Raw genomic sequence first — 15,944 nt, forward strand, 5'->3', positions numbered from 1 at the left:
TTCGGATGTCTTTACACGATGACTGATCTATATGTAAGATGCTATGGCAGCAGATGAGTCGGGCTATAAATCTCCACCGTGGGATGGACAACACCTCCCATAGGGGCACACAACTTTTGTGCAGACCACTCTCCTTGAGGATTTGACTCTTGGCAGTCAAGCTTTTTCAATCTCCTTCAATCAATGAGCCCGCACAGCTGATAAGTCCCTTTACGCTCGGAGGAGCTGACAATTTTCACTGACCTTTCGGTAAAAAGAATTCATTTCCTTAATACTGTGCTGAATACGAGGAGCAGAACATTGCCTTCTATAGATTCACTGGGAGGTGGATATCCTGAAAGCTGACGGCCCGTTGTACCCAGTAATATATGCATCCTCTCCAGGAAGCCTTGCAGGCTTGCTTTGTTTTTCAAGAGTCTTGAGCTCTCGATATGGGGATAAGATTGTCATGTAAATAACTTGGGGTCCTGAAGAATGTACATGATGCGGAGACATAGAGCAAATGGAGAACACTGAGCTGACCCTCTGGTTTCAGGGTCAAAGCGGGCGATGGTATATTACCTGCAGTAGTTCTTTGCCGCCCTCCAATCCACCAATTCTAGACCCTATTTTCGGCTGTCTAAAATATGCAATCATTTCCCAACAACCTGATGCATGCTGTGGACTGCTCTTTGATTGGCCAGTGCGGATCATGTGTGGAACTCTGCCAATCAGAGAGCAGGTATAGTGCATTGGTAGTCTAAGGTTGTATTTACATGGGTGAGTGCAATATTAGTCAGTGAAAAACGGATTTTCATGTGATTTTCTTGCTATTTCGATGAGATTTTAACACGTATGAGAAAGACGCGGTTTTATTGTGCATTTTTCTCTGTGAACTTCCAAGTTTTATCATGTGTTCCCCATAGTAACCTTCATTAACGCATTGCACTCGCATGAAAATCGCATGGCATACAAGTGCGATGCATTTTTCACGCTCCTGCAGAAAATAATGGCCGATTCTTGAACATATCAGTATCCGACCTAAAAACATGTATTAATTATAAGCTTTATCATTCATTATGGTTTTCCAATATTTCCGTAAAAAATGCTGACTGTCCGTGATTTTTGGATAAGCTGACCAGAAGAAAGAAAAATTCATGTTGGCAGCCCTACCTCCCGCCCATCCGGTCCTGCGACAGAATTATGTTCCAAAACCAGAGGATCGGTTTCATCCTATCACATAACAGAAGATATATCTGCAAACATCAGGTAACGGTTCCCACTGACACCATATATGTTCTATAAAGCAAACCTTTGTGTTAGGTCTTCTAGATTATAACAAATGTGCTGCTGGTGGCACTACAGCATTCTTATCTATGGAAGGCATGTGCCACCAATACAGTGGTGAAAAGAGGTACTGCAAGTGACCAAGTCAGAAAACTCATCTTAAAAAAAGATTTACTGCATAAGGGGGGGACGTCCATGAAACTCTTTACAACAGTTTCTGGTGTTAAAAAGTAGCAAGATTCTTCAATTTTTGGTGTCCGGTACCACTTTCCCAGAAAGTGGGCATGGATGGTCATGAGGGGCGTGGATGACCCATACCGACACATTTAGGAAGAATTAACACCGGAAACTGGAATAAATTATACCATAATTGTATGCCAGGTCGCACCTAGTGTAAATTATTGTTTAGGCGCATGGGGGTGCCGTGATGCGCCCAATATATGAGGAGGTGTGCACATCTTCATATATTAGGCACATCATGAAGAGGGAAATAATATTTAGACGGGTTTGAAATGCCAGTCTTAATAGATTTCCCTCTAAATGTTTAGAATCCTTAGTCTTTAAGGCTGAGAATTACATTTCATTTGCCTCAGAAATGTTATCAACCACATAACAAAAAGTATATGAACCCCATTATAATTGATGGGCTTGGCCATTTGTAATGCCACTCATTCCTCTGTTTCATAGCCCTGGTGTTCGGTCATCCTGTCACTATTTTACAACTGAAGATGGTATACCGATTGACTGGTATGGGAACAGGCCTTAGCTAGAACAGCGCTGGTTGAGAATTAGGATGTGCCTTGCATACCTCAACTTCAAGAAATTTTTTGTAGAGGTTTTTGGTTCCTCCGTAGCAAGAAAGTTAGGAACTACTAACAAAGAACATCATATCCCACACAGCTAGCCCCATTCTAATCACTTAGGAACTCTTCTGCATGGCATGCTCATAGTTCAACCCTACAAAACCACCACAGTAGACGTCACTAGTCCATGTATGGAGTCCTTCCGCAGTAACCCACATCAGCCCTGTAGCCTGGGTCCAATCCATTGTCAGTCTTTCTGTGCCCACCACACTGATGTTAGAGGTTCCTTATATACATGCTCATGCCCCTTGCAATCTACCTACATCTGGTTATCTGGACTAGCGGTTGTGTAACTACTTTCCCATATTGTTCATTGGATACATTTTCTGACAATGTTCCAACAAGAGGTCTTGTTTCTGAAGATCGTGTGTTTCGTTTCTACCAACTTAACATTTCCATCCTCCAAAAGTGAACATAAGGAGAAAAATCCATGTTCCTTTGCTTATGTAGCCGCCTGTCACTCAGTGATTTCTCTCCTCTATGACCAAACGTAACAGATAAAGTACATTTCTCAAGGATTAATTCCAGCTGAAGAACTGCAGCTCTGAGGGTGGCGGATCTGTGCAGCTATTAGAGCTGATAAAGAGCTATGAGTGATGTCTTGCACTGAAGTCACCAATTAGTGATCACACAGCGCCAATCATTTTGATCACCGATTACTTCTCCATTTCATGACACTTATCCATTAGCTGGAAACTAATATATAACAGACAGAAAAAAAACCTAATATTCAGGAATACTGATAATGGAATCAACACCACAAACTGTGCGATCAATAAATCACAACACAACTGTGTCCTTAACAGGCAGTATTATAGTAGGTAGATACTTGTACATAGGGGGCAGTATTATAGTAGGTATATACTTGTACATAGGGAGCAGTATTATAGTAGTTATATTCTTGTACATAGGGGGCAGTATTATAGTAGTTGTATTCTTGTACACAGAGGGCAGTATTATAGTAGTTATATTCTTGTACATAGGGGGCAGTATTATAGTAGTTATACTCTTGTACATAGGGGGCAGTATTATAGTAGTTATATTCTTGTACATAGCAGGCAGTATTATAGTAGTTATATTCTTGTACACAGAGGGCAGTATTATAGTAGTTATATTCTTGTACATAGGGGGCAGTATTATAGTAGTTATATTCTTGTACATAGGGGAAGTATTATAGTAGTTATATTCTTGTACATAGGGAGCAGTATTATAGTAGGTATATACTTGTACATAGGGGGCAGTATTATAGTAGTTATATTATTGTATATAGGGGGCAGTATTATAGTAGTTATATTCTTGTACATAAGGGGGCAGTATTACAGTACTTATATTCTTGTACAAAGGGGGCAGTATTATAGTAGTTATATGCTTGTACATAGGAGGCAGTATTATAGTAGTTATATTCTTGTACATAGGAGGCAGTATTATAGTAGTTATATTCTTGTACATAGGGGGCAGTATTATAGTAGTTGTATTCTTGTACATAGGGGGCAGTATTATAGTAGTTATATTCTTGTACATAGTGGACAGTATTATAGTAGTTATATTCTTGTACACAGAGGGCAGTATTATAGTAGTTATATTCTTGTACATAGGGGGCAGTATTATAGTAGTTATATTCTTGTACATAGGAGGCAGTATTATAGTAGTTATATTCTTGTACATAGGGGGCAGTATTATAGTAGTTATATTCTTGTACATAGGGAGCAGTATTATAGTAGTTATATTCTTGTACATAGGAGGCAGTATTATAGTAGTTATATTCTTGTACATAGGGGCAGTATTATAGTAGTTATATTCTTGTACATAGGAGGCAGTATTATAGTAGTTATATTCTTGTACAGAGGGGGCAGTATTATAGTAGTTATATTCTTGTACATAGGGAGCAGTATTATAGTAGGTATATACTTGTACATAGGGGGCAGTATTATAGTAGTTATATTATTGTATATAGGGGGCAGTATTATAGTAGTTATATTTTTGTACATAAGGGGGCAGTATTACAGTACTTATATTCTTGTACAAAGGGGGCAGTATTATAGTAGTTATATGCTTGTACATAGGAGGCAGTATTATAGTAGTTATATTCTTGTACATAGGAGGCAGTATTATAGTAGTTATATTCTTGTACATAGGGGGCAGTATTATAGTATTTATATTCTTGTACATAGAGAGCAGTATTATAGTAGTTATATTCTTGTACATAGGAGCAGTAATATAGTAGTTATATTCTTGTACATAGGGGGAAGTATTATAGTACTTATATTCTTGTACATAGAGAGCAGTATTATAGTAGTTATATTCTTGTACATAGGGGGCAGTATTATAGTAGTTATATTCTTGTACATAGGGGCAGTATTATAGCAGTTATATTCTTGTATATAGGAGGCAGTATTATAGTAGTTATATTCTTGTACATAGGGGGCTGTATTACAGTACTTATATTATTCTACATAGAGGGTAGTATTACAGTACTTATATTCTTCTACATAGGGGGCAGTATTATAGTTGTTACATTTCTGTATATAGATGTCAGTATTATAGTAGTTTTTTTTAAATCTTACATGATAAATATATATTTCCTCAGTTATTTGTTAATAATCCCTATAAACAGTGGAACATGGCAGAATCTTTCCTATAAAACACAGGGATTGTGGTGCTGTGCAATGTAACCAGGGCACAGATAAAACTCAAGGAAACTTGGAGCTCATTTAGATACAGTTCTGAGAGCAGATAAGGGTGTCCTAAAATAAAAATCTAATTAGCCCATACATTGCTGATTGTTCTGTAATGTAAGTGATGTTTATCAGGGAGACGCACAGCAGCAGAGACTGTCCTCATTTCTCAAGGACTTGACACTTTTCTTAGGATGGGGTGGGATGGTGGGTCGCAGGTACATGCTGTATTTAACTGCACTATATTATGATTCCGCAATGTTTGGATGCAACTTTATCACATTTATGATAAGTCTGTCATGCTACAGAGTCAGGAGCCAGAGTCACTTTCAAATTTGTTTGACCAATTAAGGAATTGTGTCAAATGTTCGAGAAAACCAGAGGGTTGTATTAAAAACATACTTTTTGTTTCAATTACTCACTGCTGTTGGTAAACAGAAATATCATTGTTGACATCTAGAAGTTGTAAACGAGACCTCAGGAAGTTCTGCTCACAGAGCTGCTAGTATTGTTACAATAGGTATTCTTGTATCTTGACACCACCAGAAGCTAGGAGTTTGACAGGGCTTCGATGAGGAACACCCCCTGTCACATCCCTAGCTTCTGATTGGCTCAAGAGCTGAAGGTCCTGCTACTGTGCTTTTCTTCCAGAAGTGGCTGACGCTCAGCTCCAGCTCTGTGACTGCAGGTATCCGCCTGTCCTCCCCCCTCCCTGCTGTCGTCTGTGCCCACTGCCTATAATGACAGTCCCCTGCCGCACTTGGCTCCCAGGTGTGCTACAGCTGTGTGCGGGGGAGCCATGTCAGCGACTGTCCCATGCCACTGTGCTTTCCCCGCAGTCACAGTCTGCAGTCTGGGTCCGGCGGCTAGGACTGTCTCTCCCCCCATGCTGCCGCCGGCGATTTCTCCCTTACATGTGTTGGCGGGGAAGGGGTGGGAGGGGCGCGCTTGTCAGCCGCCGCCAGGAAAGGCGCTTCATGCCAGTCTGCCCTCCCTGCTGCCGACCCCGCCCTGCGCGTAAACACAGAGGGGGGGGGGGGGTATCGGTGGCGGGGAGTGTGGTTGCAGCGGCGGATGCAGCAATATAGCCGGGGCCGCTGGCTCAATGTAAAACAAATTCTGCAGTATGCTGTATGTTACTGGGCTGCCAGGACCTGCAGCTCAGCCAACTGTCCAGCCAATCACGGACAGGGGGCGTCACCCCCCTGTCAATCTTGACTCCACCAGAACTTCCTGGTGGCATCAAGATACAATAATACTGTTACAATGTACGTATCCCTACAGGTAAGGCTATGTTCACACCAGCATTTTTTCAACTGATCCAGTTTTATTAAAAACGGAAATCAGAAAACTAAGTGAAATGGAAAGGATCTGTAAGTTTTCTGCTTACATCCATTTTTAACATTTGAAAAAAAGTGGTGGTGGTAGGTTAAAAACTCCATACAGCCATCAATCTTGGTTAGATTTGAACCTACAACTCCAGCAGTGCTAATGACTGAGCCACCATGCTTGAGAAGAATAAACACAATGAGAACATACAACCTCCATGCAGTTGTTGTCCAGAGTCAGATGTGAACCTAGAACCCCGATGTTATAAGGTAATAGTGCCAGCCACTGAGCCATCAAGCTTCTTTCTTCTTCCTTCTCCCGAAGGCATGCCACGATTCTCCGCGGTGAGCCTATCTGTCAGATAGGCTCAGTGCGGAGAACTGTCAGCTCTCACCTGCTCCTGGGCAGCGGCTCTTGCGGCAGTTCTCTGCCGCAGGATATTGCTATGCCCGTGGACAGGCAGCCTTAGTCCTTACCACTGTTGTCTTGCTGCGCTGGGGTTCTAGATTCACTGAGCCACATTCATTGAAGAGCCACCACCATGCAGAAAGCAGACAAAACTGGAAACAAATAACTGATTGTCTTCAACTTCCATCCGTTTTCCATTAACTACAATCCAATAAAAAAAAGATCCATCTGTTTTCGAAACTAGCAACAAAAGTGCAGCGGTCCGCAGTTTTGATCCCGTGTAAAAAACGGAATGGAGACGGAAAATACAGAAACAGATTGAAACTGAAGACTTTCCTCTTCGATACATTACTATGGGCTGTAAAATGGACAGGTTTTCTTTCTAGTTTGCTCTTCCCACAACAGAACGGCACAACGAAAATGAAAATGCTAGTGTGAAAAGGCCCAGAGGGTGGCTTTACACGGGACAACTCAAAAGAGCGAATGCGAACGACAGTCATTCCATGTAAACACGGCCACCAACAGGGTAACAAGTGATAATTTGATCAATAGTTGCTAGTTGTTTCTTTTCAGCTCACCTAAAAATAGTCACTGGTCGATCTACCCTAAGAGCCTGGACACCGGGGCACGACAGATTTGTGCTGTTGTATTTAGCTCTTAGCACATTTGCTTATACTAATACATTTTAACCCCTTAGTGACCAGCCTTATTTTGTGCCTTAAGAACCCGGCGACTTTCATTGTCGCATTGCAAGAGACATAGCTCATTGACATAGCCGTATGAGGGCTTGTTTTTTTATGGGAGGAGTTATATTTTTTTAATGGCACCACTCTGGGTACATATAAATGTGTTGTAGAATTTGTAATACATTTTTTGGAGAGGAAATGGAAAACCCTCTAAAAATGGTGTCATTGTTTTGGGGTTTTGTTTTCATGGCGTTCATTATTATTCGGTAATAATACCATGCTAACTTTCTTATCTGGATCAGCACCATTACTGCCATACCAAGTTTATGTAGATTTTTTTTTTACTACTTTAACACAAAAACAGCCCAGTTTGTAAAGAAAAACAAATGCATCTGCATAGCCATAATAGTTATATTTTTCCCACAACTCTACGTGAGGTCTTGTTTTTTGTGGTTAGAGATGTAGTTTTTATTGGTATCAGTGTGAGGTACATGTGACTTTTGGATGGAATTTTATTGTGTTTTTGGGAAGGCAAATAATAAAAATAGCAATTCTGTCATTACTTTTTAAAATTATTTTTTATGGTGCTCAGCATGCAAAAGAAATGACTGAAATATTTCATTGTCTGGGTCGTTATGAATGTAGTAATACTTATGATGCGTTGCCTTAAAAAAAAATAAAAAAATTTGAGTCTTTGTATGGAAAAACGTGCATTTTTGTAAAAACTGCATTTTTTAAAATGTTACTTTATTTTTTAGTCTCTTGAGAAGACTTGAAGATGTGATCGTTAGGATAGTACATTGTATTACTTATGTAGTACATTCTACATGACATCAGCCTATTAGACTCTGATGGAGGCGGCGCCTAGTAGACTGAGTAAAGGGCCATTTACCAAGGAAGATTATCGCTCAAAATTTGCCCAAATGAATGAATTTGAGTGATAATCGTCCAGTATAAATGCAAAAAAATAGTTTATTATTTCTTAATCGCTGACTTTCAGCTCGGTGCACCCGCCCACAGTGACATCAGATTACAGGAACAATGGTTGCACATGTGCGGCGCTACTCCATTCATTTCACAAGCGAGTACAAGCGTTCAGTTATCTCCAGCAGTCACATTGAAAATGAATGGAGTGGTACTATGCAGGTGAATCCACAGCTCCATTTACTCTCCTCTTCACTGCGATGGGTACAATGATACTGCAATGCAAAGGAGGGAGGGACACGGGACCCCCGTTCTCATGATTGATAGGGATCTCAGTGGTGAGACCCCCAATGATCAGACTTTTAGCACATCCTATGGATAGATGATAAAAGTTAATTCTGGTACAACCCCCTTAAGCTTTATATACAATTATCAGATTGATGAGTCTATGGCACTGGGATTCTGGGTTGGGTCTGACCAGAAGTAGAATCTTTCTCTGCTCTCCCTAAGTTTTTAAACTTTCTTCCAAGATTCTTCAATTTTGTCCCACTGTCCTATAACATGGCGGTCGGCTATTGGCTTCTAATGACATAGACTTCATTGAGAGTTATAGGTCACCGATGTATTACAGGTCACGGCACATTCTAAAGATGGTTGGTCGAAGTTATAAGACTTACAGTAAGAAGAGAATTGTGTCACTCCTCGGGTAGCTCACTCCAGGTCTCTGGTTTAGTGCAGATAATCATTTGGGAATGGAAGGGATAGAGGCAGCATAGAGGCTGGAGAGACAAGGAAAAACATAGTGGTGAGATCTACGGTGAAGCAGCCATTATTATTTTAATCTCTGTTCACAATTATCAGGTTATGGCACATTTCACTTCTAAGAAAGCATAGCACGCAGCACCATTTTTGTAGCCAACATGATGGACACCTCAGTGAAACTCAACACATCTCATGATTATAAGTCACTTTATTGTATGAGCTTTTACCTCCACTCATCATAAAGCACAATAAACAGTAGAAAATACAATATTATAAACATGTAATAAGCCATAATACATTGGGGATCACTGACGATCAGCTGATTTCTGGTGCCGCTGTCAGCACGAGAAGTACATTGCGCTGTCTGTAGTGTAGCAGCCCAGGTTGGAATTGATGGCGCAGTTCCCACTGAATTAAACGGGAGCTTTGTCTGCACTACCAAACCTGGTCGCTCGAATGTTGTAAGTGCTGTCCAGTGCTGACCACACTGTCAGGGGTACTAAAAATCAGCTGATCGATGGGGATCCCAAGCGATTGACCACCACCGATTATCTATTGATGACATATCCTTTTGATAACCAATGAAAATTGCCATAGACCTCCCATATTGTCAGGCAAACAATCATTGTCCTAACGGACCAACCCAGTACATGATCCACAATGACCAGATAGAAATGGAGGTCAACGAATGCAAAACACCTCCTGTGCCTCTTGTAGAACCTGTTGGGGATGAAGCCTCAATCTTAGGCCTCGGTCACACGGGCGATTGTCCGTGCGATCTGCACATGCGATGTGCGATTTTATAGAACCATTGCTTTGCAATGGTATCGGACACATGAGCGCTTTTTATGCACTCGTCCGATAAATTATAGAACAGAAATCGCAGATCGCACCTATCTGCGATCTGCGATTGCTGTTCTCTTCTCTATATGCGCTCAATGGGGCCGGCGGCAGCAGCGCCGACCCCATGGAGAACATATACTGGACAAATCATTCTCCTCTGCTACAGCTGTAACAGCTGTGGCAGAGAAGAATGATGTTTTCCCATTGAATTCAATGGAACCGGCAATACAGCCGGCTCCATTGAAAGCAATGGGCTGCCGGCGATCGCACGATGAATTTTCGGGAAGGGCTTAAAAATATAAGCCCTTCCCTGAAATTCATCCAGAAATGTGTAAAAGGTAAAAAAAAAAATATACTCACCTTGTCCCGGCAGACGGAGTTCAGCCGCGGCCGGCCGGCAGTTCTCCTGAACTGCTATGAGTAGTATTCAGCAGCCGGGGATTTAAAATCCCCGCCTGCTGAATGAGCTGCCTCTGATTGGTCACAGCCCTCACCAATCAGAGGCAGCTCTCACTCACCCATTCATGAATTCATGAATGGGTGAGTGCTGCCTCTGATTGGCTCAGCGTAGGGACCAATCAGGGGCAGCTCTCAGCTGAATGACAGCTGAGAGCTGCCCCTGATTGGTCCCTGTGCTGAGCCAATCAGAGGCAGCACTCACTTACCCATTCATGAATTCATGAATGGGTGAGTGAGAGCTGCCTCTGATTGGTGAGGACTGTGACCAATCAGAGGCAGCTCATTCAGCAGGCGGGGATTTTAAATCCCCGCCTGCTGAATACTACTCATAGCAGTTCAGGAGAACTGCCGGCCGGCCACGGCTGAACTCGGTCTGCCGGGACAAGGTGAGTATTTTTTTTTTTTTTTTACACATTTCTGGATGAATTTCAGGGAAGGGCTTATATTTTTAAGCCCTTCCCAAAAATTCATCGTGAGATCGCCCGCAGCCCATTGCTTTCAATGGAGCCGGCTGTATTGCCGGCTCCATTGAATTCAATGCGCTGGACAGCTCTGCACTGCTCCGGCCCGTTTCTAATGAAACGTGGCTATGAGCAGATTTTTCGGGCAATTTTTCGGCCCCAGTCACGCAATTTGAGGATGCGCATCCGTCATGCGATCCGCAAATCGTGAGAAAAAAAGCCTGTGTGACCGAGGCCTTATGCTGTATAAAGTTGATTACATTTGAAAACCTGGCTGCAATGAAAGAGTATGGTTTAATACTGAGACAAATGATCAACAATCAGTCCACACGAGCAGTGTACTATGCAGTAAATTGCGGCACCTGATTGACTTCAAATTTTGGATTAGGAAAAGTGTCTGCTTTCCTCCAATAACAGCACCACACCTGTTCAACAGGCTGTATATGGTATTGCAGCTCAACTTCATTCATTGAAGACACCATCCTGGACAATCCCTTTAAATGTATTTGATAATAAAATGATGCTCCTAGTATCAATGACTGCCAAGGGCCATGAGTTTGGGAGGAAACTGCAGATCCTCACAACCGGCAAGCAGGCAGAAGCCAGTCAGTATCAGGGGACGTCTGCTCAGACAGCATTGATTTCCCTGGCCTTTGTCTGAGTTTAGTTTCTGTCTCGTTCGGAGGTGCTCACAGTTACTACAAGTATCATGAATCATGTCTCTGTTCGCAAACAGAGGTGCAATTGTCTTACATAAGCCCTGGTAATAATAGGAAGTCATTTTCAGGTAGGGAATCTGTCTCGCTCCCAGACCGGTGTAGACATATATACATGCACACACAATGCCAATGATGTCACATGTAGCCAGCTTAGGAAACGTGCCTGTAGTGTCGCAGGCGTCAGCTATTAAGCCTCACACACACGGCTGTATTACACATCCATAATATATTGCCCATAGCTTGTGTAGACTCAGGCTGTACTTCTCTAAGCTTAGGGCAGGATCATAATATGTGCTGCCAACCAGGGTTCATGTTATGGTAAAGTACATAAAAAGTGTGTGGTCGCTGTGGAAGGGCGGGTATAATCATGTCCAACAAGATTCTTCGTAATGCCACAGAGGAATGTGCCAACGTAATTCTTCATGGCAGATCTAATGTATCAAAGTTTTTGCACAAATGACCAGCAATAGAAGTTGCCATATTCCGATCATTGAGCCATAGCCTTCAAAATCAACTAAGGTTCTGTTCACATTAGACTGCGCTAGATGCTCTGGACGGCATCCTTACAGACCCCACTATAGTCAACGGCGTCCACCAGGCGTTTGCTTGAGTCGAGGGACAGATCAGTCCCCTAGCTGGCATTCCATTTTTCTGTGCCCATGACAGAACAAGGACACAGAATGCCACAATGCCGATGTGACCTCAGCCTATCAGGGCTGTTGCTACTTAAATAAGAAATACAATGGCGCAATCCGTTCCCAGCGCCATATTTTTCCGAAGGACTGAACACGTTTTCTGTGTTACGTGACCTCACAGGCGATGCATCTTTAAACCTACGAGTGCGACCGGTAAGAGGAAATTGTGATCATTTCAACATTAGAGCAGATTTCTATGTAGATAATTGGTTTTAATTAGATCTGAGAACCAACTGTCCCCAATTCCGAGGAGCGGTTGTTGTTTGTTCGGAACAAATGACTTATTTAGATGTTCTAGAACATGAGACAATGATATGAAGAGGCACAGGGCCGGCCGGACACAATGACTGATTAAGGATGGAAAGGATGATTTGGGGTTTTCAGGGAAGGAAGAAGGGAACAGGCAAAGTGAAACAGGTGCCAAGTATATGAGTTGGAGGAGGGGGTGGTATCACTTCATTATGGCATTTAGAATTTACAAATTAATCAAGTTTCACAAATTACAAATGGTAAAATATGAAAAATAAACACGGTAAAAGTTATTTATCCGCTCTAAACAGGAACATGAACAACTGTGTTGCTGTATAGGAACGGACCAGTTTAGGGCCGGGTCACACGAGTATTTTTTGTTTACATCCAGCTGCTGTGTTTTTGGGAGCAGCTAAACGGAAAGAAAACGCTTCCGTTCTTCTGCCTATAGACATGCATTGAAGACCTTCAGTTTTAATCCACCTTTCAATTTTCCGTCTCAATTCTATTTTTTAAACTGAAGCAAAAGTGCGGAGTGCGAGGCTTTTGCTTGCAGTTCGAGTAATGGAACCAAAATGCAATGCTAGGTTTCTATTTTTTTTTAAACGCGGTAGTCCATGGGAGACAGAAGTAAATGGAAAGCTATCCATTGGCTTCCATTTTTCATTTGCGTTTTCTTTCCACTTAGCTGCTGGTGGAGTCACTGTGTACATACATTACATACATTACATTACTTATCCTGTAGGGATCCTGAGTTACATCCTTTATAATACTCCAGAGCTGCACTCACTGTTCTGCTGGTGGAGTCACTGTGTACATACATTACATTACTTATCCTGTACTGATCCTGAGTTACATCCTGTATTATACTCCAGAGTTGCACTCACTATTCTGCTGGTGGAGTCACTGTGTACATACATTACATTACTTATCCTGTAGTGATCCTGAGTTACATCCTGTATTATACTTCAGAGCTGCACTCACTATTCTGCTGGTGAAGTCACTGTGTACATACATTACATTACTTATCCTCTACTGATCCTGAGTTACATCCTGTATTATACTCCAGAGCTGCACTCACTATTCTGCTGGTGGAGTCACTGTGTACACACATTACAATACTTATCCTGTACTGATCCTGAGCTACATCATGTATTATACTTCAGAGCTGCACTCACTATTCTGCTGGTGGAGTCACTGTGTACATACATTACATTACTTATCCTGTACTGATCCTGAATTACATGCTGTATTATACTCCAGAGCTGCACTCACTATTCTGCTGGTGGAGTCACTGTGTACATACATTACATTACTTATCCTGTAGTGATCCTGAGTTACATCCTGTATTATACTTCAGAGCTGCACTCACTGTTCTGCTGGTGGAGTCACTGTGTACATACATTACATTACTTATCCTGTACTGATCCTGAGTTACATCCTGTATTATACTCCAGAGCTGCACTCACTATTCTGTGGTGGAGTCACTGTGTACATACATTACGTTACTTATCCTGCACTGATTCTGAGTTACATCCTGTATTATACTCCAGAGCTGCACTCACTATTCTGCTGGTGGAGTCCCTGTGTACATACATTACATTACTTATCCCGTACTGATCCTGAGTTACATCCTGTATTATACTCCAGAGCTGCACTCACTATTCTGCTGGTGGAGTCACTGTGTACATACATTACATTACTTATCCTGTACTGATCCTGAGTTACATTCTGTATTATACTCCAGAGCTGCACTCACTGGTACTGCAGCCATGACCTATTCACCTAATTAATGGTGACCACAGGGATCAGAGCCCCATGAAGCAGGCATTGATGGCCTTCCCTAAGTAGGGATGATCCGTGTGTTGCTCTATGAGAACATGTAACATTCAAGGCTCTAGGAAAGTTGGATGATCACATCTATTGGAGTGTTTTAATCTTGGATGAGTGCTTTAAACTTGAGATACATTTCTGCCAGAAGTGCAGCGTCCATTTTTGGCAAACAGGTTTCAGACCAAATTGCAATGTCATGTCCTCACGGCGTTAGAAACTCAGCTGTTTTAGGTTTGGAAAATTTAAGTGGAAATATTAATTTGATGAGAAAGCTATTGTTGTGTTTTTTTTTTCTTCTCAGCTTCCAAGATGTCTTTTTAAAGCAACATGTAACGAGTGGGCTTAAAACCTCAATGCAGCTGGAAAATACAACATGTAATTGACTGTTCTCTACCATCTGGGGACAAGAAAATTTTTTGCCTGGAAAAGCAAGCATGCCAAAAAAATTACAAAAAGAAAACAAAAATCATCCCGGCCCGGGGTTCTTGGCTACTTGAATGAAAAGAGAACAAAAAAAAAAAATGAACTAAGGCAATTGATGACATGGAAACTGTGGCGCTCCAGACGACAAGGACAATATATCAGTCACAGAGCAGACACTTTGATTTTTTTCGAGACCGGCTTAGATCATAGCAGCAGAAATACCCAGATGTCATTAGATCTAAGCCGATGAAGCCCAAGGCCTTTGGACAAGTTTGTAAGCATAGTATAATTAAGGCAGAAAACCGAACCTGGAACCAGAAACTAACAAACAATAATAATAAGGGGGGAAAGGCTGGACTCTATATAGGAAACTTTAACAGGAAGCAAATGTTGACCCTGGAGCCTATTTAAAGTTTTAACAAGCCCCGAGACACGGCAGATCCCCATTGCTTCACATCATAGACCCTTTTGCCTGCAGCCCGAGGCCCGTTTGTCTATAGATATGAAGGATGACAGACACAAGATATCCAGCACATACTTGCTGGGTTACATAGAGTTAGCAGCCCTGGTGCTGGTGGTAATGGTGGTGGGAGGGAGTTCAGGATCTGATGGTGGACATGCCAGGTCGGCAGACAAACACTCAGTTTCTCTTTCTTTGGTAAATATGGACAAAGCCACCGTTTTGGCTAAAAACGAGGTTTTGCTCTAAAAATACAGGAAGCAGCAAAGCTAAAAATTTCCAGGATGGGTGGTAAACCTCAAGAACATCTTACAAAGCATAATCGCCCTGTGTCGTCGCAGTGACCTGTTTAATATGAAGGACACTTTAACCCTTCGGCGTTCTACTTTACAATTATAATGGTAAATGCAGAGGTGTAGCTCTAAGGGGTGCAGAGGATGGAGTTAGAGCCTTAGGGGCGACCAAAGGTCTTTTTACCTATCAAAGGACGGCGAAGCAGAAATTCTGGATCCTGATCACAGAGAGAACAACTAAACTTTAGTAATATTGAACTCTGGGTAATTTTTCCTGTTTTTCATGAATGCAGTTTAGAAGATGAGCAGGAAGGAGACTGGCACCCATTTTGCCTCCTTGCTGGAGCTTTACTTCCCCACCCCCCGCCCCACATCTAGATGAGGTCTTGAGATTCAGTTGATATGAATTCAGACTCTGTACATATGTCATTCCTCACATTTATTTCAGTAGCAGTTTGGCCCTGAGATGCTGGGAAAGCCCGGGGTGTCACTGCCCTGTGTGTTGTACTTCAATAATGCAAGCTCATCTGGTCTAATAGAATGGGTGTCAGTAATAGTCTGTAAGCCTGCGTGGTGCACTACACGTACCTGTGCGA

The 15,944-nt window shown here is 42.0% G+C and overlaps 1 protein-coding gene across 3 annotated transcripts in view; it reads right to left on the reverse strand.

Moving 5' to 3' along the window:
* ZBTB20 (zinc finger and BTB domain containing 20) overlaps positions 1-15,944 on the reverse strand; it is a 642,654-nt gene that overhangs the window by 13,283 nt on the left and 613,427 nt on the right. For all 3 annotated transcript variants that reach the window (XR_010792529.1, XM_066599339.1, XM_066599340.1), the window contains one exon: positions 8,829-8,930. The gene's annotated coding sequence lies outside the window, so the exon portion shown is untranslated. The remainder of the gene's footprint in view (positions 1-8,828; positions 8,931-15,944) is intronic.

Source organism: Eleutherodactylus coqui, chromosome 4, assembly GCF_035609145.1.
Source record: "Eleutherodactylus coqui strain aEleCoq1 chromosome 4, aEleCoq1.hap1, whole genome shotgun sequence".
NCBI lineage: Eukaryota > Metazoa > Chordata > Amphibia > Anura > Eleutherodactylidae > Eleutherodactylus > Eleutherodactylus coqui.